The sequence below is a fragment of the Anser anser genome (genome assembly GCF_964211835.1).
Source record: "Anser anser genome assembly, chromosome: 5".
Lineage (NCBI taxonomy): Eukaryota > Metazoa > Chordata > Aves > Anseriformes > Anatidae > Anser > Anser anser.
This window is the reverse complement of record NC_139725.1, coordinates 44,439,040-44,461,645: the sequence shown is the minus strand read 5'-3', so window position 1 is coordinate 44,461,645 and position 22,606 is coordinate 44,439,040. Positions and strand designations below refer to the sequence as shown.

Genomic DNA, 22,606 nt, shown 5'->3' with positions numbered 1-22,606 from the left:
CTGAAAGCAGAAATATTATTAAATGTGAATTTATGACTTCATGGAGACAGGGCTAGAGGTTGCATCCCTGTCAGAAGTCAGCCCCATGGGTGCTACAGAAGTAGCACAGCCAAACTCCACAAACTCCTCCATTTCAACTCCAGCTTCACAGAACACCTCCAGCACATGAGCCCGAACATCGCAGGCCACAGAAGGCTTCCAGTACCTTCCGGCAGACATCACAGCCCAACACTGCAGCCCACAACCAGAATATGCAAGAGCAAAAGGGACTGAGCACACCACCACTAACCCCCAGCTCTCTTTTAAGCAGAGAACATGTTAAAGAGAGCCTCTTACAATCTCACGAAACAAACCGTGCTCATTTTCATAGTGGAAGGCCATTAACAAAACAAAGCCTGACAATCTGAACAGAAGAAATTGAATTTTCTCACCCCAAATCTGGCAATTGCTTTAATCCTGACATTGTGAACACGACAAGCAATCAGGCACCGGGGATAACGCAGTGACAATGGGAGCACCAACGTGCCCGGCACAGCCTGCAGACTATCTCTAGCTGAATCTAATCTGCAGCACTCCAGAGAAAGATGAAAAAATTAACAGCCCAAAGTCCATTTACACAAAGGTAGAATGCGTTCGCTGCCCTTTCTAGGCAACTGGACCAGTAAAGCTCCTTTATGGACTCGAACAAACCCACTAACTACAAAGCATTAGAATCCTTTTCCATTCCTCCTCAGTGCTGACACAAGTCTCTGCAAACTGCAAAGCACCCACAGCCACCGACACAGTCCGTTTCCTGGTTGTTTTCTTTCACCAGAGAGCAGAAAACAAAATAATTCATTTCAGTGAAATGAACAGAAAAGGAGTTTCAAGAGCCATCAAATACAGAAGCCTCTGCTAAGGAAGTAAACATTAAAAGTAAAATAAACAATACCAGCAATTTCACAATGATTTCAGACCTGCCTGCCATCTCAGTGCCACATAACATGGTCACTTAAGACTTCACAGGAACAGCAGGAAGGAAAATTCAGGATCTTCTCCAAAGTACGTAGCTACTTCTGCCACCCACACGTCTGGGGATGCACCACTACTTTTTATTTATGTATTTATTTTTAAGCTCTGTAAAGCTTAAGACTTGACATACATAACCTAGCCTTTCTGACAGCATCTGCTAGAGGACTTCCCTTTCCAGGAGCAATTAAATACACCATTAATCAGATTACACAGCAATAGAGGTTTCAAAGGAGTCCCTCTTCTCCCACCCTGAGCTTCCTACAGGTAGAAACAATACCAAACCCAACAGTGACATACCCTACACATGCACCTGTCCTCCCTGAACACAAACAATTTGCTTCATTAACTGACACACAGCCTGCGTTTCATGTGATTTACCAAAAACACCAGCAGACCAACCGAGGGAGGCTGACACTATAAAACGGATGAGATCAGAGCCCTTTCAGGAGCAACAGCAGGGAAGCGTGCCAAGCTCCTGGTAGACAGCTCTAACTCTCCCGGGCATTTCTTTGTGCTGATTTCTGATCTGTTCCTCTTGCCCTCCCCTCCTGCTGCCTGCGGGGGCTGCGTCCCCCCCCCCCGGAGCTGCAGGGGAGCACGGCCGTCCTGCAGCCCCGGGTCCTCATGGAGCAGGTCGCAGCCTTATCTCCTGAGCCACACGCCCTCCCGGGGCCTGTGCGCAGTGAGATAACATCCTCCCAGATCTGAGGGGTCCCCCTCTCAATCTTACAGCTTAATAGTCTCAAAATCACTTTTTGGAGAAGGCGTTTTAGGAGAAATTGATTTAAAATACGATTGGTGGCCATGGATTGAAGCGCTACATCACTGGACACGCAGGGGAGCACTAGTGCCTTGTTGGCCCCAAACAAGGACACTGACCCTTCACAGGGTACCGCGCTTCTCAGCATACCTCACACGCTGTTTCTAGAAGTAAAAGGAATAGTTACGTAGTCACCCGATGCATCACCACAGACAGAGGACCAAGCTTCTGTCCTAGATAGCGATAAAGCTGTGAGATTTAGAGCAGCCACAAGATCCACATGATCAGTTTGTACAGCAAGCTGTGTGAGCCTGCAATAATGTAAAATGAAAATGAGCAAGAGTAGCAATGAACAGAACACTATTTTTAAGAAGATTCTGCTAAGTGGATTCAAGGAGGCATAAATTAGAAGGCTAAAAATCAAATCACTATCCCTGCATCTCTCCCTCTCTAGCTCCCCCCTTCCCTAAACGAATGTCCAGAGACACTGCCTGAATATATTTGCATTTTATTCAGCATCCAGATTCAAGCCCCAGATAATCACCAAACTTAGTGTTTTTACAGAAAGCTTTAAACCTTAATGGCCTAAATCATCAGAGCATTACTTCACTCTGATGCTAGTGTAACTCTAATACTTTTAGCAGTTACACTGGTGGAAAACCAGAGTGATGTGATACCAGACTGAATGGCCTAAGCGTCTTACACAGCTGTTATCTCTAGTGTAGGGAAAGAGATACAGAAAGAGAAGGATGCAGAAAAACTCTACCACTGCTACCTGCTGACCCGCACAGAAAGCAGTCTTTTACCACCTCAGCACCAGCACTCCCTTTCAATACTGATGATCCATATCAGCCAAAAAAAAGAGAAACAATTAAAAATCCCCCTCTAGGTCCACCTTGCACTAACAGTGCTGCTAAGACAGCAGTCTGCATCTCACCCTGCTGCTCCCATCTCTGTAACATACCTGGATATGCATTACACTCTTGGGCACTCAACTTTACAACTAAACAAGGTCCAGACTCCCCATAAACTATGGGGATAGTAGTACGTGAGTGGCATTCCTGCTTCGGCTGACAAGTTGCTTGTTTCTGGCTGGGCACACCCCTAAGCCTTGGCTGCAATGGACAGGCGTGGTACTAGCAACATTCTTTTCATGTCTTTTCTTCATAACACAGGCTAGAAACTGTTTTATGTGATCCTTAAGTCTGTCAGCATGGTGAGCTTAAGGAGGGGTTACTTCACTTGGCAAGAGCAGTTCCGGATCCTGTAGATCTGCCAGGTAACACAGTGACAGGAGGAAGAGACTTGAAAAAAAGCATATAGACCAAAAGATGCAGAAACAACCACAAAAAAGCTCACTTGGCTCCAGTTGCCAAGCATAAGACAACTCACGAGCATTTGCTATCCTAGTGTTTCATCCAGACTCATTTTAGAAAGCAATGGTAGTGGGATTTCTTTCTCTCTTCCCTCAGAAAAGTTATCAAAGTTCAAAAAATTTTGGTGAAAGGAAGTTTTTTCACTTCAAGTGAAACTAAGCTGAGCATAATTTAAGAATGGGTGCATAACGCCTCTAAACCCTCTGATGAAAAAACTGCTATTGTGGATAAGCTTGCATTTTTCGTATGATTATGGATCTCAAGGGAAAGCAATTGCTTCTGAGTAATCCCCCAACATTTCTTTGTGCGTGTGGTTTTTGTTTGCTTTTAAGAATAAAATGAATGAAAATCTTGAGATTGTTTTTTAAATGCAAAAGTTAAGCGCACACAACTCAAAACCAGAATCCACGTACTTAGGAGTATTTGAAAAATACATGCCACTACTGTATTTAGCCACTGCAGCATATTCACATCAGGTTGTCTTGAGCTCCTGTTATCTTTGCTAACAGTGTGAAGCAAATCTTGCACTTTAAAAAAACAGCAGTCCTATCATCCACCTTCTCCTACAGTAAAGCAGTACATTAATGCAGAGCAGAAGAGTCGGGAGCCTTTAGTATCCACACAACTAAAACTTTTTATTAGAAGTAAGAACGTGCATCTTTGAAACGTGTCACCAAAATTTCCTCTAAAGCAAAATAAAAGGCAAAATGGGGCAAAAAGAGCCCCAACGCAATGTTAACTTCAACAAGGAAAGGATTTCAAATAATGATTCTTCCTGCAACCACATGTTCATCTCTATGCTGTTAGTTCTTTTACAACACTGTTGTGTTTCTCTACTATATATCATCCTAGCCTCAATTTTTATCTTACATATATTTATTCCTTTGCAGAGAAAAAAAAAACATTCTGGAAATAAAGGCACAATGTTTCTTTATGGCTCAAATTACTGTCTGCAAGGAGGAAAAGATTTGTCTCATGTATGGAAAAGTCACAACAGCAAAGAGACCGGCCGGCCTCTTTCTCTAAGCAGCAAGAGGCTGGTAGCGTTCCCTATCCTTGATAAATGCTTTCAGAAATGGATTTTCTTCAGAAAGCAGCCAAAGCACTAATCGAAGGACTGCCTTCACTTGGTTTCGATATTCTCCTTATGATTCATTCCCCAGTTTGGGGTCAGAAGCAAGATATTTCATGCCAAAGGTAATCTTAGATCATGGCCAGCAGGGATGGAGGCAGAGCAGACTGGATGTGCCCTGTACTCCTGACTATCTCCAAGTTCATCCGAACTACAACATTTCTTGATGCTTTAAGTTACCCACCAATAAAACAAGGCCATTTTAGCTCCCATTTTTAACATTCCTCAGAATCGACGGATTAAAACAACTCTGTGCTCACAGAAGAGTTCATATTAATGAGCCCATTGCCTTTTTATAAAATCTTAAGTGTAACTCTAGTATTATAACCACATTTCAGTTTAAATAATAATGCTACAATAGATTTTTCCATAACATGTCAAACGTATACATTCTTCCCTCTTCCATTTCATGTACTAAGCTATATGAAATGAACTTGAAGGTAATACAGGCAAGTGATTACAGACTCCTCTGCACAGATTGTGAGGTGTGTTGAGTACTTCGAATAGGTGTGTGAGATGACCTGCAAGTCATTTGTTCATTAATACAGCCATGATTTGCACCCTCCTGCTCCCAATTTTCTCTCAGACTGCTTTGCATCCTACATTACACCTTGCAACATATTTGTTAAGTGCAGCATTTTGCTCTCTAGAGTTGCACATCACATGCAGGACTCAGGTGACTTGCTCAAGACCACAGCCTCAGTCAGCATAAACTGCTTTGACAACGGAAAACTGCCTACGTCAGTGTCCTCTGCAGAACCTACCCACATTTCTCTGTGGATGCTGGTTTCATTAACAGTTCTACTATGTGCATCAGCAGGCAGATAAACCAAACGCTTGAGGTTTTACCTCGAGCTTATGAGGAAATGAAGTGGAAAGACTTAGATATGGTCACAGGTTTGAAAGCAAAAATCCCCACTGAGGTCAATGGGGATTTCACCTCTGATAGAAAATCATATGAACTGTTTATCATTATATTTTATGCACCAAATAGGCACCATATGAAATAGCTGTGAATATAGATGGTTTACATTAGCACAAATTACCTTAATTGCTTGCTTCATCCTTCCTCATCATCTATTTCACCGTTGCCTATGTACAGTTGAACCCTGTTGTTCACAGTAAGGCACAGGTGCACTGGACTCCTTCATCTCTGCCCCTCTGCAATAAGTAGTGACACGGGAGCTGATGACGTAGAAGCAGCCTTTATGACATTTTCTGGGTGTTGGTGCCATACTGCTTAAGGTAACTGCAGAACAAACATGTTGAGACTGACTTCCAGAAGTTGCAGAGTGTTTTACTTTCCACTTGGGACAAAGTTTCTTCCTATAAATAAAAGTTCTGTAGTCCAGTTAAGCTTGGTGCGCATTCTTTACATGCTACATGAAGCAACCCATCTGTGGGAGGGCGCTGCATGATCTGGATCTCATGATTTTGCAGCCAAGTCTCGCCAGTCAGCCAGCTGATGATGCCAGACCATTGGGTCACATCACTGCTCAACAGTTCGCTTATTTTGCGATCCCAAATACAAGCAACAAGACAGGACAGGAAGAATAAATTTAAAGGAAGACACAAGACAGAGAAGATGCACGCTCCCTGGATGCTGGGCAGTGGCATCTCTCCCCAGGCAAGCAACCGTGAGGCTGTGCCTCTACTGAGAAACACTGACAACTTCATCAGCCGCAAGTAAGGGAGCCCTTGAGGTTACCCTTGAAAGCTCCCCGTCGGAATCTGTATGTATGACATTGCTGCCTCTTTGTTATTTCTTAGGAGAGCAAAATGTGTCTATGCAAAAACCATGTCTGTTGCCATTACAGATCGGATTTAAACAAGCCCTGTCAGTCTAAGGATGGAAGAAATCCCAGAAAACTCCTGGCAGCTTGTTTGCTGTCTTCCCATATGTTAATATAATGTGGAAATCAGAGATTATTACATTTAAACATTTTAGAAAGAACAATTGGATCTCCAGCTTGGCAAAACTGCCTAAAGAATGCCAGATTTTATTAGGAGAGGAATGAAACAGAACGGAGTGGAGGCCCCATCACAGGCCAGTACTGCCTTATAGGAGGTTATCTGATGAGCTTCTGGTTGTGCGCTGCGGCAAGGTCTGACTGAATTACCCTGTGACTGGCAGAGATGTTTAGCGCATCTGAAAATACAGCTGCGGTCACCAGCAAAGTTCAGAGCAGTGCGGTTCTGCAGAGCAAAATCTGAGAGAGTTGGTGGTGAGGAATTTGTTCCTTCTTGCTTTCTTCTTTTTAAATACTAACCTACAGGGATGCCAAATGCAGCAGACCACGTGATAGTAATTTGGAAGCCACTGCCAAGTGTGCTAGAGCAGATGTCAGAGGAACCTGAGAGGGCACTGGCTTCAAATACTGCCTCTCCTCCATGGGCCCAGAGATCAATCACTCTTCCCTGAAGCTTCAGCTGTAAATGTCAACAACACTTCAGTAGTTCCAAGTCATTAACGAATCTGTCCTCATAAACAATTAGCCAGTGGGAACCTTTGCCCTCTGAGGACCGACTTCATCAGATCTTTCTAATAACTCACCAGATTTATGTGCAACAAATGCCATTTCATTTTGGTATTCTAGCTTTCCTTTTTGACTGGATTTAGACAGTATTTCTCCCACATGATTTAAGACTTAAGTCTGAGAACCATGTGACTTATGTGAACGATAGGATAAAACTTAGAACAGAATAGGGAAACAACTTGTTTCACCCAATTCCCTTCAAAAGGACAACCACGGAAATACCGGCTACAGGTACATATGTTAATACTGTTCTTGCATGGTTAGCCTCCAGAGCTTACTTGTCTGCAGAAAGAACCCCCAAAAAATCTAGATGCACTTTCTTCTGAATCAGTGATAAGACAACACCTCCGTACAGAAATACCTTGCTACAATTAAGTAATGCCGGTAAGTTGGTATTAGTTAATTCTCTGATCTTAAGGCACACTGATCATGGTTTGATACCAGAGGTCGCAACGTCACTGCAGAGGACACCCCTTGGAACAGATAAAGAGTGTGGGCTTTCCCCACATCTTCTTTTAAATATCTCAAGAACAAAGTTAGTTCAGATGTCCTGGCCACTTACCAACACCAGTAATTATCCCCTTCGAAGTTTCAATAAGATGGGGAATCTTTCTTCATTCCTGTCCTTAGCTGCGTAAGCTGAATTACAGTGTGCTGTTAAGTGACAAAACATCGGCTGTGAGCAAATAAATCCTCCAGTCCTCACAATTCTGAACGCACTTCGGGATCCTTCAAGATGAAAGACGCTCAAGAACAATTGTGGTATGTCCATTAAGGCACGGTTGCAACAAGTACTGCAATCTTTTCATTTATTCAATAATAAATTGATTTCTTCCCACAAGCTGATTTTTCCCCTTGCCACAGCCCATCTCTGATTTCCTTTCTTGATGTAGCAGTAAAAGATTAAATTGCTCTCAGTGCTCAGCTCCCAGGCACACAAGTTCTCTGAGGGTCGGACTTGAACATGTTATCATTTGGTTCGACAGTGCCTTTTTTTAAACTTGCGCTTAACTGGCAGAGACCTGAGACTGTACTTCTCCAGTTCAGCTCTAGAAGTAACTTTTCATTGCTTTTTAACATACCAGGGGTCTATAGAGTAACTCTCAGGGCTCCGATGGTGAGCAGAGGTTAATCTAATAGCTATGACACAGCAATAATTTGTTAACCAACATACTGAGAGAAAATAGCATTATCAACCTGCCTTATTTCAACAAATAAAAGAACTCTAAAGCACAGGGGAGATCCAATACAGAAGGATTTTTTTTTCCTCCCCCTTAAACATTTAACCTGTACTATAGCAAGCTCCTCCCCTATCCTTCCCTCGAAGCTTCAGAATACTGCTGCTTACTGTGACCTTCTTCCCTCCTGGTCCTTAACCTCCGCCTCCCACAAGCAGCCCTGTCCCTGGGGACACCTCAGACTTCGGAGGCAGCCTGCAGCAGCACGTGCCCTGCACAGGAGCCCTAGGGAGTCTTGCAGGGAGGCAGGCAGGTCTCCTTGCAGGCACGAAAGCAGTCACTGCAGTGCTGGAATCAGACACTTGTTCTCATACATCCCACTGAATAAGTCACTGCTTTCCCTGGAAAGAGTCTTCTGTCCCTCAAATGCTCACAAGAGACAGGGAAACAGCTGTACAGCTTGCATATAGAAGGTGGGCACATTACCCCTGCCTTTATACACACAAAACGAAACACTTCAACCCCACAGAAAGCAGCAATGTCTCTGTACCTGTGTACCACCGGGCTGCAACAAGGCGGCCAGAGCTAAGAACACACAAGGTGATGCCGAATTAGCATCTTCGCCTAGTAAAATACACTGTCGCTTCAAATACGCACTAGAAGTGATTTAAAAGAGCTGCAACGTGCTTCACTTGTCCCAAGTTCAGATTAATTAAGCAACAGCATTACCTCGGGGAATGAGCCCTTACTAATGCAAGAGGTCTCATGGCTTGCAAAGGTGTTGTGTTTTTTTCCTTTTTCTATATAACATTTAAATGAATATCCCTGTGCACAGTTTCATATTATTACATCTCATTACATCCTTCCAAGCCTTCAGGAACTTCATCAGAACATCTTTTTTTGCAGTAGTTGGGATTTCCTTAAAGGTCTCCCAGCAAGTAGCACCCTTCTTCGCTGACGGCATCTATCAGCTGCACATGCTGCGGTGATCTAGCTAAGGGAAACCAATTCCTGGAGGGCAGCATGTACCCCTTCTATTCATACGCCCTCCCCAGAAAGAGGGGATGGCTCACTTGTAAGTTCTGGGCTGAAATCCATTCAAAGACAGTTCAAATGGATTTCTCCTTCTGTTGTCACTACCAATAAGAAATTGGCAGTATCACATAAAGGACTCGGAGGACTGAACTAACGAGGCTGTCTTCTTCCCAGAGACCATGCCACAAGGAAAGACATAAGAGAGGAAACGACAACGCGTTCAGTCTCCAAGCCAGGTGATGACCCAATTCATCTCGTGAGTGGTTTAAATGAAACAAGTCTGGGGGCTAACAGTAGCTGTAGCCAGAGAGACAAATACTCCATCCCAAACCTCCATACCAGCTCTCTGTAAAATTCAAGTTTTGCCTGACTGTGTGGAGCTTTCACATCCTTGCTGCTCTCAGCAACGGAGGGGCAGAGGAAGGCTGAGGCTCCTCGGAGCAGTTGCCTCTTTGCATTAGCAGCAGCACATCTCAGTCCCTGCAGGAACACAGCTTCCTCCCTCCCCACTGGGAGAATTAACACTTGTGTTCTCTACAAGCAACTGCTTGTCTTGCAACTCTAAAATAAGCACCTTTGAGGTGCCTACGGGATACACATTGCCTCTGGTTCCCTGCACTCCTGTCAGGCGCTGGGGGTGATGCGAACTGCCAGCCACACGATGCCCTGACAGAGGAGGGAGCAACGTCAGTGCTCTCCACAGAGAGAGCAGGCTCCTGCAACTGCTTCTAAAGCAAATTCCAGCAGGCCTAGGGCAGGGCAGAGACAGGCACATGTCTGTACACACACACAGAGGACGTCTCATTCCTTTCAGCTTCTCCTGTGCAAGCTTACTGACCTCCTGCAGTATTAATGAATTCCTCTGTCACCTCCTTGTTCTGACATCTGCTCAGGAGAACGGATGAGTAAGCAGGTAATCCAACTGGGCAGGAGCACAGCAACGAGCCAGTTCTCCTGCACTACCCTACTGCTCTCGGCCAATGCCCGTCCCTAAGGGCCCAAGGCTCCCAAGAACAGCTTTGGGGCTTCCTGCCCTGAGGATGACTTAAGAGACCTTCTCCCACCTCCAGCTTATCTTACTTCCCAAATACAACATAGAAGGCTGACTTCCATGGTTTTCCAAAACCTCAACATTGAGACAGCAAAAACAAAGCCTTAATTTTCCATTATCTCCTCCTCTTTTTTTTAAAAAAAAGTAAATTAAATATAAACAATTTTTTGGGCTTGGAGAAGTCAGGCCAGACAGATCAGAAAATTCCCAAACGATAGAAACAAATCAGAGCCAAACTCTTTCAGTAAAATGAATTCTCAGGTATCTTTTAGAAAGCCAAAACAGGCAGTAAGGACAGAAGGTGTCCATGAGGTTGTTCCAGTCCCTGTCAGGGCTGGGAGAGGATTGTTCCACACACAATGCTTTCTCTAGGCTTGAATTTAAAGGCATTGAACAATCAAACTTCTAAACGCACCTTGGAAGGGGACTGGTAGATCCAAATCAATCTAAGAACCAAGACACTGCTCTCCTTCATATTCAGACAAACGCTTCTTTGCCCTGACACTCCTGTTACCCATTCTTCACTTTCAGTTGCACTGAAATCACTTTCTTCCCATGTTCCTGCGCTTGCCAGCATGCCTCTATCTGCCTTCCCCAATTTCACAGGCATTCAGTGCAGCACATCATTGTAGGAAGGACAGAGGTGATTTCCCCCCTCCCTGCCATCTCCCATTTGTGCCCTACCACTAAAGGATCTGCCAAAAATGAAGCTTCGGGACTTTCAAGGAAAAAAAAAAGCGAGAACGCAGACAGCCTTTTTTTTCCACCATGGGAATGTGCTCATCTCCGCGTGGCTGAAAATAGTATCTGACAAGAGTGAATCACACAAGTTCTGAAAAACTCCCAAGAAATAAGCTAAGAAATCTATAGCTGCCTCCCTCAATCTCATTCCCGCCTGCCTTCCTATTGACTTCTGCTGCCTGCATCGACAATTTGTAGCTACCTGTCTGCCTTCTCCTCCAGAAAGGTGTCTGCCAAAATAAAAGAAAGGAGCAGAGACAAGGTGAAGCCGTGAATTATAGCAAGGACCTCCCATGCCATCGCTTATGGGAGGGGCAAGGAGAGGTCAATGAGGAAATACATGGCACAGAGCTCTCCCACTTCCATCAGAAAGTGCTGCAGCAAACTCCTAGTAATAAAAAAGGAAAATAAAACAGAAATAAAAGAAATAAAACAGAAAAGATTTCACTATAGTTATATAAACGCTTACAACATCCCAAATACCTTTATCAGCCCAGCCCTTCGGGAAATGGAAGAGGAGGAGGGGAAGTTTAAAAACAAGTTCAACTCCTGAAGCTGATGTCCTCCCTAATCCTGGGAGTAAACACAGAGCATTGCATAGTCTGCTTACCTAGGATAACAAAAGCCCCCAGGGTTTGGGTGGGGAAGGAAGAAAATAACACTTTTGAGCAGATTATTAATCTCCGTTCTTCTATTAAATTACATTTTCAATCACTTTGTCAGCTACTTTTTTTCTTGCTCCCGTCTTCCCTCTCTTCCCCTAATGTGGGAATTATACCTACTGACAATTTTTAAGCACACAACTAAACAGACCAACCCGCAGCTGAGACACCAGCTGCATTTTTATGAACAGGGTGGAGGGGTGTGTGCTTCAAAGGATTGAAACCAGCCCTTTGGAAAGGCTACACCTATTAATTCCAAGTGACAAAGGATTGGTTTGAACTTAGCTCCCATTTCTTTCCCCGTCAATGAGAAGAGAGATGTACGTCCCCACCAAACATTTAACATTTTTTCACCTCATTCCTTTTCCTTCCCTTGACCCTTTCTATATCCTGTTGCTTACAAAAATCCCTCCTTCTGGGGGATATGACGTTGCTGAACAGCTGTACTTGATTTGAACAGGAAAATCAAGAGAAAAGTATCGGCTTTTGTGTGTATAGATACATATATGTGCGTTTTTGTATATACGTTATATATATGCAAATATATATATACAAATATATAAAATATATATAATACAAATATATGTATACAAATATATATATACACATATATTTTGTATACACGTACACATCTTTCTCTACATAAATGTGGATAAGGAAGCCCACCACACTTGAGAACTAATCACAGAATGACTATATATATATTTGTGTAGATATGCATTATGAATATATACACACTCTCACACCCTTTTACATATAGATTTAGTATTGACTGCAATCAGAATTAAATAAAAGTGCAGGAGGGAGCAGCAGGGCCAGCAGCCTTCTTGGCATTGCAGCTTTAGCCCTGCCTGAGCCCAGCAGCTTCTGCTCAGTGTAAAGCAAACCACGGGCTCCTGCTCCCCTTGCTTCACGATCAGCAAGTCCAGCAGTCACATCCCGACATGAATGCTGGACAGTGTCTCCAGCTTCACAGTGTGGAAGCCCAGGAGGAGTAAGGGGGTGAGTGGGGAGGGTGGAACAAATAAATCAAAGCAAATGTTAGAAATTATTAGAAAAGGATCTCTGCCAAAAACCAAGAGCATCATTATGCCACTGGATTTATTTTTACAGCAAAAAGATGAAATGCAAACACTCTGAGCAGTAGTACTACAGAACTGTTTGATCATACAGATTTTAAATTCAGCCAATATATAGCTACAAAAGAAAAACAAACAGATATAGTACTACTAAGCTAAATTTGCTCAGATTTCCCAGGAGACAGAAGGCAGGCTACAAGTAAGTCAAATTTCTTAGAGAGTATGCTTGAAACCCATTCAAAAAGTCTAAAGTTTCTCCAATTTAAAACACACAAAAATAAATACCTTGTGAAGGCTTAGGAAATACACAGTTTGTTCCTCATTTAACAACTTAAACTCTGTGGTTTATTCTCTTAGTTATATAGAGGATTTTTTAAAGTTAAATACATACTTTAGTTACTTTAGTATCGTGCTAACTATATCAGCTTTTTTAAACAGCAATGATGCTTTTTAATTCGGTTTTGTTACACAGATGAGTAAAGTCTTACATGGTTCAAGCACCACAGTCTGCAGTTATCACCAAACATCCCACCCAAAACACACAGCTTGCCTTCAAAGCCAACACAAATAAGCTGCACCCCTTTCTTACATAGACATCGTAGTATGGTTACAAGAATCTGGGGTTTGCTGTGTCATGATATTTTTCTACACACAGAAAAATCCAGAAGAGGACCTGAGCTTCAGAGTAAGGGTATCTTTGCTACCAAGAGACCTACTGAAGTAGAAAATCTTCCTAAAGAGAAGGGTTGAAATTCTGCTGCTTGGGTCACTTGAGACAGCACCAGAAAGCCCCCTGCACAGGCTGGGTGTAGCTGGGTGAATGGCATGCTCAGCCTTAAGTGTCTTCTGCTGTTCTTGTCTACAGCAGTCTGAAGCATCTGTCTTTCCCCCAAGCACAGGGGAGGAAGGAATCTTTTTTGCATAGAGATCCATCTTGAGGAACACACTGTAGTCAAATGAAGGCATTATGGTGTGACTCATCGACAAGAAAACTCAGACACATCGTTACTTCTTCCTACTATGACCCTGATTCCATTCATGCGAGAGCAAATGTTCCTGGAAGAAGCTGAAAGCCCGGGTATGTGGGAGGCAGAAGAAATAACCCACGCAGGCACTCACTGGTACGGTACTCCAGCACACGCGGTTACTCATCCAGTCCTCCAGAAGCCACAAGAGGGATTACAGAAAGGCCAGAACAAGCCAGTCTCATCTGAGAGCACAACACTAGCGAGCATATCCTCTGTTGCACAGCTCCAGCCCCAAGTGCACACTCGCAGCATCCACCCAGAGGCACGACTTCAGCAGGCCGCTTTGAAATATCAGCCAGCCACTGCTAAGATGGACAGAAACCGTAGCAGTAGGATCCTCTTGCCTGTTGGGAACTGGAAGGCTACTGTAAAGTCTCTCTGGGGGAAACCCAAAGTAACAGAGGGGAAAACAGGAGCTCTTCGCTGTTTTTTGTGAGTGCAACAGCCATCGGCCTGATCACACACCTTTCACCAGCTGAGACCAGTGCCCCTGGAAACACCAGCAGCAGGATTCAGCAGCAGCCAAAGAAGTGGTCAAATCAGCAGATAATAAACCAGTGAAGAGCTCGCTCATAAATCAGGCACTTGCTGGAACACAATTACAGGAAGATTCAATTGAAAGGTCTCAGAGTCACCTCACCCACATGATGGACGACAGAGACTCCTTTTTCCCAGTCCACCACGGCCCACTGGATGCCATTAACTCCCGTCCCCACAACCTTCCTAGGGCAGCGCTGCTTGGCTAACGTCTGCAAATGTCACCGCCTCGCCCAGATGTCAGCTTCTGCTCTGATACCTCAGGAAAAAAAACAGCAAGGAGCTCGGGACAGTAACCAATAAATCAGAGAGCCCATTCAACACCTACGTGCTTTCATATGTACACGATCCATTTCTTATCAGTCAAAAAGCTTTGGATGATAACTTTCTTACCAGAGATGCTTTGGGCCTTGTTTTCAGTTGGACTCTAACTCTTAGACCTTACAAGCCATGCCACAACTCCTCACAGCCAACCACTTGCTTAAACATGGGTCAGACTTGACTACACAATAGTACATGTCCCCAGCGGCCCAGTGAAATGAGAGCTGGATTGGAGTTGATCGAGTGCCCTAGAAGTGAAGGATCTTACAGTAATGAGATTTGTGAACAGACTGCAACATGAACAGTTCTCTTTCTTTCCTTAAAGTGTTTTATATCAAACAGCATAATGTGGTCCCTACCTCCCCTTCTTAACAATTTCTTTCCTACTTTGATCTAGGCAGGAGAGAATAGGATGATTATTCTTTTAACTGGAGATGCACCAAATCTCCATTTCCAGTATAAGAATGGAGCCATTAAAGAAAGAGATGGGTACATATGGAAAGCAAAGTGGAGGAAGACAGAGATGGTGGTCACAGCCCCACAGATCCACTCCTAGCACAGGATGTGTGATATTCAGAGTGGAATACTTTCCCTGAAAATTGCTTCACTCCCCACCCCTTCTTTTACTTCTTCTCTATTTAACTTTAGCAAGGGAAAGAAAGAGGGGGAAAAAATCAATTTTCAAGTTTGCTTCCAAAGTTACTCTGGCTTATTATTACTCTTGTGCTCCCTCAGACAATTTCAAGTATCTAGAAAGTATACATGGAACTTAAATCCTTTAGGTCCTTTCTTAAATTCTACATCTTGAAAGCCTCTAGAGATCTGAAGATGCAATTACAGGGTTGCATACTAACAAAGCAGGAGAAGAAATTAAAAAGAGAGCTGATATCAGAAAAGGTTTTAAGGCACAAGGAACATTTCAGCAATGCAAGAAATTTCTTTCAGATAAAACAGAACTTGTTTGGCTTTTGCTCTTACGCAAACAATGACCAGATCACGCGAAAACTTTGCAGCCACTATGATACTTAGAGAAAGCAATAGGTGGAAATTTTTACAACAAGATCATGTAACCCTAAAATGGATTATTGAAGGAAGAAGTTAGCTGGGAAGTTATTTGTCCACCCAAACATGTCTGACTGTTTCCTGTTGAGCCAGGAAAGGGAGCCCAAGCACAGCGATGTTCTGGGACTTGACCTCCGGATGGCAGTGGGAAGGCTAGTGCCACACATGGGGCACACTGGGGCTTGGGGAGCTAGGCAGTGGTGTACAAGGGAGACAGGAACCACACGAACGTACGTGATAATCAGAAAAGGAAAGAACAATCTCTGATAGTCATACACGTTGTGACAAAAAGGGCAGCACCAGGGAGATGTGGACCAATAGGACAGTATAAAACAACACCATGTAGTTTTCTATATTACCTAGACCTGGCTGCCTACCACATACCTGCTTCCTTCCTGCTTCTGTTCAGTTTACCATCAACAAGCATATGAAGCAGCGTTTTCACCTATCCATCTCTGGTCAAAGTGACATTTGTGTACTGACCCATTCCAAGAGTAAAGAGCCAGGTGGTTTCCAAAAGAAAGGCAAAGAGAAGTGAAGCACAGCACACCTCCAGCCCAGTCCCACACACAACACCCCTATGGGGTTATTTCTGATTCCCACTGTCAACTTCTTATCTGCGGATTATCTTATTCTGGCTGCATACAGCACCAAACTCTCATCCATGCATGACACCCTGAGCTTCCCCATGCTGTGTGTCATGAGAGCCCTACCGAAAGCCTGATGAAATCACTGACGGCAACGGGTGTTGAATTACCTGTACATTCTCCTTAATCAACAAAAAAGTCCTAAACCAAATCCCGACTATATTCACAATACCTGAATGTATCATGGCTCATGTCAGGCAAACTTAAATACCTTCCTTTCCAAACCAAATTAAATAAAAAATCCAAGTAATTACTTTATCTATATACTTCAAAATAAAATTTAACATTTTCAGAACCTCTGGAAAACTTCAAAACCACCCATCATAAAGGATAAATCAAAATACCACTACAAAAATGTGATTTTAATCACATCAAGGAAAAAATTTAAGAAGGAATTCCTTGAAAGAGAGAAACCAAACATACAGAGGACACAATGACTGTTCTGTGCTATTTGTTTTGATATCAATTCCATTCTTCAGTGCTATCCAAGTATTTTCCGTGTGTCTCGGATTTCTGAACTGACACCATGCAATTCCACCAAAGAAATTGAGTGGGAGCCAACTACGCTTTGGTAACTGCGCAGGTAACAGCAGCATCTTTTGGCAGTAGGGAGTCAGGGAGGTAATTTCAGATCATGGAATAAGCTTCTTCAGAGCAGGCCTTTCTGCTGAGATGGTCAGCAGTGGGAAGAACAATAGAACTGAACACTAAGCCATCTTTTTTAGGTCAGTCACTGGCCACACATGCCAGGCAGACCCACTCTTCTGAAAAGGACTCCCAGCCAGGCTACAGACACAGGCAGGCATCCTTTTGTTAGCTCTTCTCTGGCTCTTTTTAAGGGTGTCATCACTAACAGAAGGTTAGGAAAACCACAGCTAAATTTGTAGCTGGTTAAGCCAATAAGGCAAGGTTATGTCAATTTACATACGATGAGGAGAAAGACTTCTGCTAGTGCAAAGGAGCGAATGCTGGATTCAAAGTATAGAACAGGACGTATGAACTGCTGCTCTTCTGACTGGAAATGAAGGTTGCCTACTCACCACAGAAAGTAATCATTTCTCCCTAGGAGATGGTGGCTGCTAAACAAAGCTAAGCTCCCTCACCTTAGTGTCAAGGAGGCTTCCTCACAACAGTATCTCCCCTCATGGCCCCACAGCCAGCAGATGGTAGGATGGTTAGAGGTCCCATTCCCAAGCTCTAAACCCAAACCAGCAGAATTTAAAATTGGAATGAAAGCAAAAATAACAACTCAGTTTTAGGCAATCACCAACATTTTCTCCCCAGTTCATTCTGCGAGCCAAGTCAGGGATACAACAGTTCCCACAAATGAGATGGCCCCCTCTGGCAGACAGCCTCCAAAGTCTTACTTATCTATGGGCAAAAGCATTACCAGCATGACAAAATAACCTCCGTGTGCTTTTCCGTGGGGCTGCTTCCATCTGAGCACAGAACACATACCCTCAATTTCCTAGGTTTTACATAAGCTGCTAGAAAGCTAATAACTGTGTGTTTTCAGTTTTGTTTGCTTTTAATCCTGATGGAATTTTCTGGTTATGGCTCATAAACTTCTTTAAATGCGTGTGCTGTAAAATATGCCACAGTCTCAGCATGTTGTTATGGCAACTGGAATATTCAAAGTCACCAGGAATTAAATATCTATTTGTTAACTGATGTTGCTATTATTTTCTTATTAGGATATGACTGCATTCTCTTCCTCCCAACTCACTTTTTTCCTTTTGATCCCAAAAGGGCCAAGACAGGAGGAAAGAGGGTTGTCTGCACTCTTCTTCATCACACCTGTATAAACTTCCATGCCCAAGGATGATTAAGGAAGGGTTTAAACAAACATGGTTGAGAAAATACAAGGCCATCAGCAGCCCCAGAAATAACAAGACCTTCTCTCTTGGAAGAATGCATGCAGATGCAAATGGCACACAGTAGCCAAGGCAAGGAGGAGTTGGGACCTCTGTGTTCTGCTCCAAACTCTGAACTGGTTAGTGACCTTAGGCAAGTCACTGAGTCCAATATTTTAAATTTTTACTGTTTTCAAATGGCTTCATTTTGTCCTTCTGACTTGAACCACATTAGCCCTGATGCTTAGAGGCATTAAACACCAATATTCCAGCAGCTCAGTGAGAGATGATTGCTAGGTCACCGCACAAAAATCTCCCAAAGCAGCTCCATTGGTTGTGCTACAGTGGAGATGCAACTTTGCAGATGTTTTTGACAGTTGGCTTTAATCTCTCCATGCTTCAGATTCCCACCTCCAGAAGGGCCACTGACACCCACAATCCTAGCTGTACTTAACAAAACACATTTCCTTCAAGGTGTGGGAGCCAGAAGTCTCTCTCTCCCGTTCATATACTAAACCACGATCCAGGGCTAAGAATATCTACTAGTTGAGATCAGTTTCTACTTGACAAGGCTAACTCCTAATGACCCTAAGTCACTCTTCAAATTGAAGTCAAGCTGTAACTATACGCAATTGTAGCACCATTCAGCTTTCTAGTTAGTAAATGTACAATTACTCCTGTTTAACTTGTATCCCCACTTCATTCCAACCTTTCTTTGCTGCAAAACATGGTACATCTTTCTGAGTGTTTGATGCAGTGTCTTCTCTCACCTTAGCACTCCATTTCTCTTTCCATCCATCATGTTTTCTTCCTTCACTTCTGAATATGTCCCTATCCACTTTTCCACCAAATCTCTCCTCACCAAGTCTCCTCCTATTTGCTAATACCAGATACTCACTCAGCCATCAATCTCTGCAACCTCATGATTCACTCAAAGTCACTGAGAAACTTACCAAGACCTTCTAACTAGGAAACTAAATTTCAGTTCTGTACTGTAATCAAAATGCAGGAAAGAGCAAAAAGGAAAGAAGATAGCTTTGGTGTCTACAAGACACTCTCCTGCAAGTCTGCCCAAGAACCTATCAAACATGCTTCTTGGAAGACTTCCAGTTCTATGAAGAACACACTTATCAAGTAGAAGATCCCAAATGCTCTGAACTTCAGCCATGACTGGATTACAAGTGGCTGGAGGAAGGCAGATGCTCAGGAAAGTCTTCCCAGCTGTGTAACTCTCTCATGCAATCCTCTTCCTACGGCTGCCACCAAGTTAAAACTTTTCACTGCTTGATTCCATTTTATTCAGAAATAACTAAACAACTGCACAGGCAAAACCTAACTTTAAATGCAAGCATATTTCAAAAATCCAATGGTTTTTTTTAATCTACGAACGTTAAAAAACAAACTGTCCCGGCTTTGTAAGCTGCCAGTCTTGATTTTATCAAGCGCAGCTAGCTTGTCCTTTTTATTTTCTCACGTAGGCAATTGAATACAGGCAGGTATCCCAATCCTTTCTCTTATCGCTCCTATTCAGACAGTTCTGCAGAAACTGCGGACTATCTCATTTTCAGATTCCCTGCACATTCTTTGTCCCATTTGCTCACACTGTAATTCTCTAAAAACTGGATCACCAAATGAATAGCATTTATCTTGAGTGATCTTCCAAGAGGAAGCACAACGTAGGTTCCATCTCCGTTAACTATTGTGCTGTGTTGTTCTGCACATTAAAAGGTAACCAAATCATTTTGCCCCTCTATGAAAAGGGAATTTCACTGCTGAATTTCAAATTCAGGCAACATGCAGCCTGCTCACATAAGCCTTCAGGAGAGTCGATGTTCCTAAAAAAAACAATTATAATAAAACAATTAACCCCTTGTTTGCTTTCTGTTTACTTTTTTATTGATTACCCATGACTACTAGACTTGGAATCCTTACCTACTACAAATCCCACTGAGGAAACAAGTAAGTCTTTCTGCTAAGGAGAATTGTCCTTTCAGTTGTCCAAGAATATGACTAATATCATTTCTTGAAAGACCACAGAAAAGACTGGAGGAAAAGCATATTCAGAAAGAGATACAAGACTAAGTAGGGAAGGACAGAAACTGCATGTTAGAGTAGAAACTGAGCTATGCTTTAAGAATCTGGTCCAGAGATCTAGCTACACAATGGTCCTGTATGGACACGGCTTTGTTTTAACATGATGGACATATATCTAACAGGAGCAAGACACAGGTTGTAAAGTTACTGTGCTTGTAAATTAAGAAAGAAGGTAATAGTTGGGGTGAAAAAAACCACCATATTCATTCAGAATGCAAGCTATATCTGGACTTGCCTTTTTAGAGCTTCTGTGTCACCAGGCTGCCACCACAACAGTCTTTTCAGTACAAGAAAGCCAACAGCTAAGCACATGCAAGAGGACTGTGCGAGTTCAGAAAGTGCAGGCGCACAGTGTGTACCAGCGCTCGTTAGTGCTAAGTCAGGAAAATTACTGGTACCAAGCCACTCCTATCTGAGCAGAAAGATTCAGTGCCAATGCATAGAGCATGTATTTACAGATAAGCTTCCTGCAAGCTATCACTTACAGAATTCAATTGCTCGGAAGAGGGAGAGAGGCATTTCTACAAGAACAGCAGCAGAAGTGCAGGACACTGGCAAAAAATCCTTAATCCTCAGAAAGGCTCTTCACTGCGGACAAAGGGGTGCCACTGCAGCAATTACACAGCACAAGGCAGAGTAAATAGAAGCAGACAAAAACAGTGTCTCCAGTCGATCTCCCTTGTTAGGGGAGCTTCTTCTAATTAATCGAAGAGTGAACTGTTTAGTACCACTTTCCTTTAACATGGACACAAGACCAGTCTTCCACTCCACATCCATGACCACCTCCCTCTAACCAAGAGCCAGGAGGAAACAATGGGAGATGCCACTGGGAAAGACTTGGGATTAGACCTCCCCATTCTAGCTAGCCATCTCAGACATTAGTGTGCATAAAATGGCAGTAAAAACAAATAGACAAAAAGTGGCTGCCACCACCCATTAAGTGAGCAAAGACTGGTGGTGTGTTTGATGTGCTCTCCATCTCCATTGCAGTAAATAAGACCTTCTCAGCAGTTTCCCTCGGAGACTGTATGTGTACAGATGGACACTCAGCTAACAGCATAAGGGACAGCCAAACAGCTGGTGGCAGGGAGGAAAACAGCTGAAACTGCTGTTGGTTAGCCAAGTACAGCTCCATTCTCCTCCCACCCTTACTCTGCCTCTTCTCAGATTTCTATTCCAGGTAACCTCACACAACAAGACCAACGCACAGATAGGTAGAAAATTCAGCCCTAGGACTATCCAATCCAGCTGCCACTTATCTATTTTTATGCTTTTTATCAGAGTGACCAGCTGAATTGTGGCCTACATCCAGCACCATAGCAGTCTCTGTGAAGTTAGCTCTTTTATTATAACCAGATCCTCAAAAAACAGGTCTCCATTGCAAGACACCAATGATATTATCAGCTCCTTACTATTACTGTATTTGGTTTACATATTTCATGGTAGTTCTTAGAGCTGTCCATGGTAATCTCCATCTCCCAGGGCACAGGCGCAATATAAACACAAAAGGCACCTACCATCCCTCTAGTTTGCTATCTAATGAGATAGAATTCACAAGAGTTAAAGATAAGCAACTTACTCAAGGTCATATAGCAAACTGATAGCAAAACAAAGCCTGTACTTCAATTCCCTAGTTCCTACGTTGTTTCTTTGCTTAGTAGATGCCTTGAGCAACAAGAGTTCAGGAGTCAAGATATCTTTCTGAAGGTACACAAGTTTTAAAGTGTGAGTATAATTGACCTGTGAAGAGCCATACCACATATCACCAGCAAAAGCATATTCCTCAGGTCTTACTTACCCAGGTTTATGCTATTTCAACACCCCTTTGGCACTTTAAATTGGTATACACATACACGATATACAGTACACAATATATTCAGGTGTACACTGTCACACCTGATCCCAATAAAGCAAAGAGTAATTTTGGTCTTCTTTAGTATTACCAAATTAAAGTATTACCAAAGATCAAAGTAAACACCCAGAGATCAGCAAAAGTCAAGGATCCCAATAATCAGATACACACTTAGAAAGGCAAAGAGAAAGCTCTCCTAGGAAAATTGAAAGGAGGATTTTCTTATAGAAGAATATGCGGGGAAGAAATCTAACCTTAGGTACATGTACTTCTTGAGGTCAGTTTTGTCACTTTGAAACACCTCAGGAGAATATACTTGAAATTAAAAATTGCACAGGATGAGATAGTTCCTATCACTGAGATATTAAGTATTTACCAAAATCTGGTTCAGTTCATTTTAAATAGAAGATTGCATCAACCTTGTCCCTACAGTAAGATCTTTATTAAGGTTCTTCAATACCTCTTCATTTTTCTTAAGAAAACTATAAAGAATCACTTGAAAATCAGGGGGGAAAAAAAAACAACAGTTTAAGGATGCACATTTCACCCTACATTTCTTTACCCATCACTCTGTCAAATATTCTCTTACTATGCCCCAATATAGTTGCCAAAGAAGATGCAGGACAACAGAAGACTACTGGGTGACAGAA

General features: G+C 42.9%; 1 protein-coding gene across 6 annotated transcripts in view; it reads right to left on the bottom strand.

Moving 5' to 3' along the window:
* NRXN3 (neurexin 3) overlaps positions 1–22,606 on the bottom strand; it is a 940,418-nt gene that overhangs the window by 840,688 nt on the left and 77,124 nt on the right. The window lies entirely within an intron of this gene.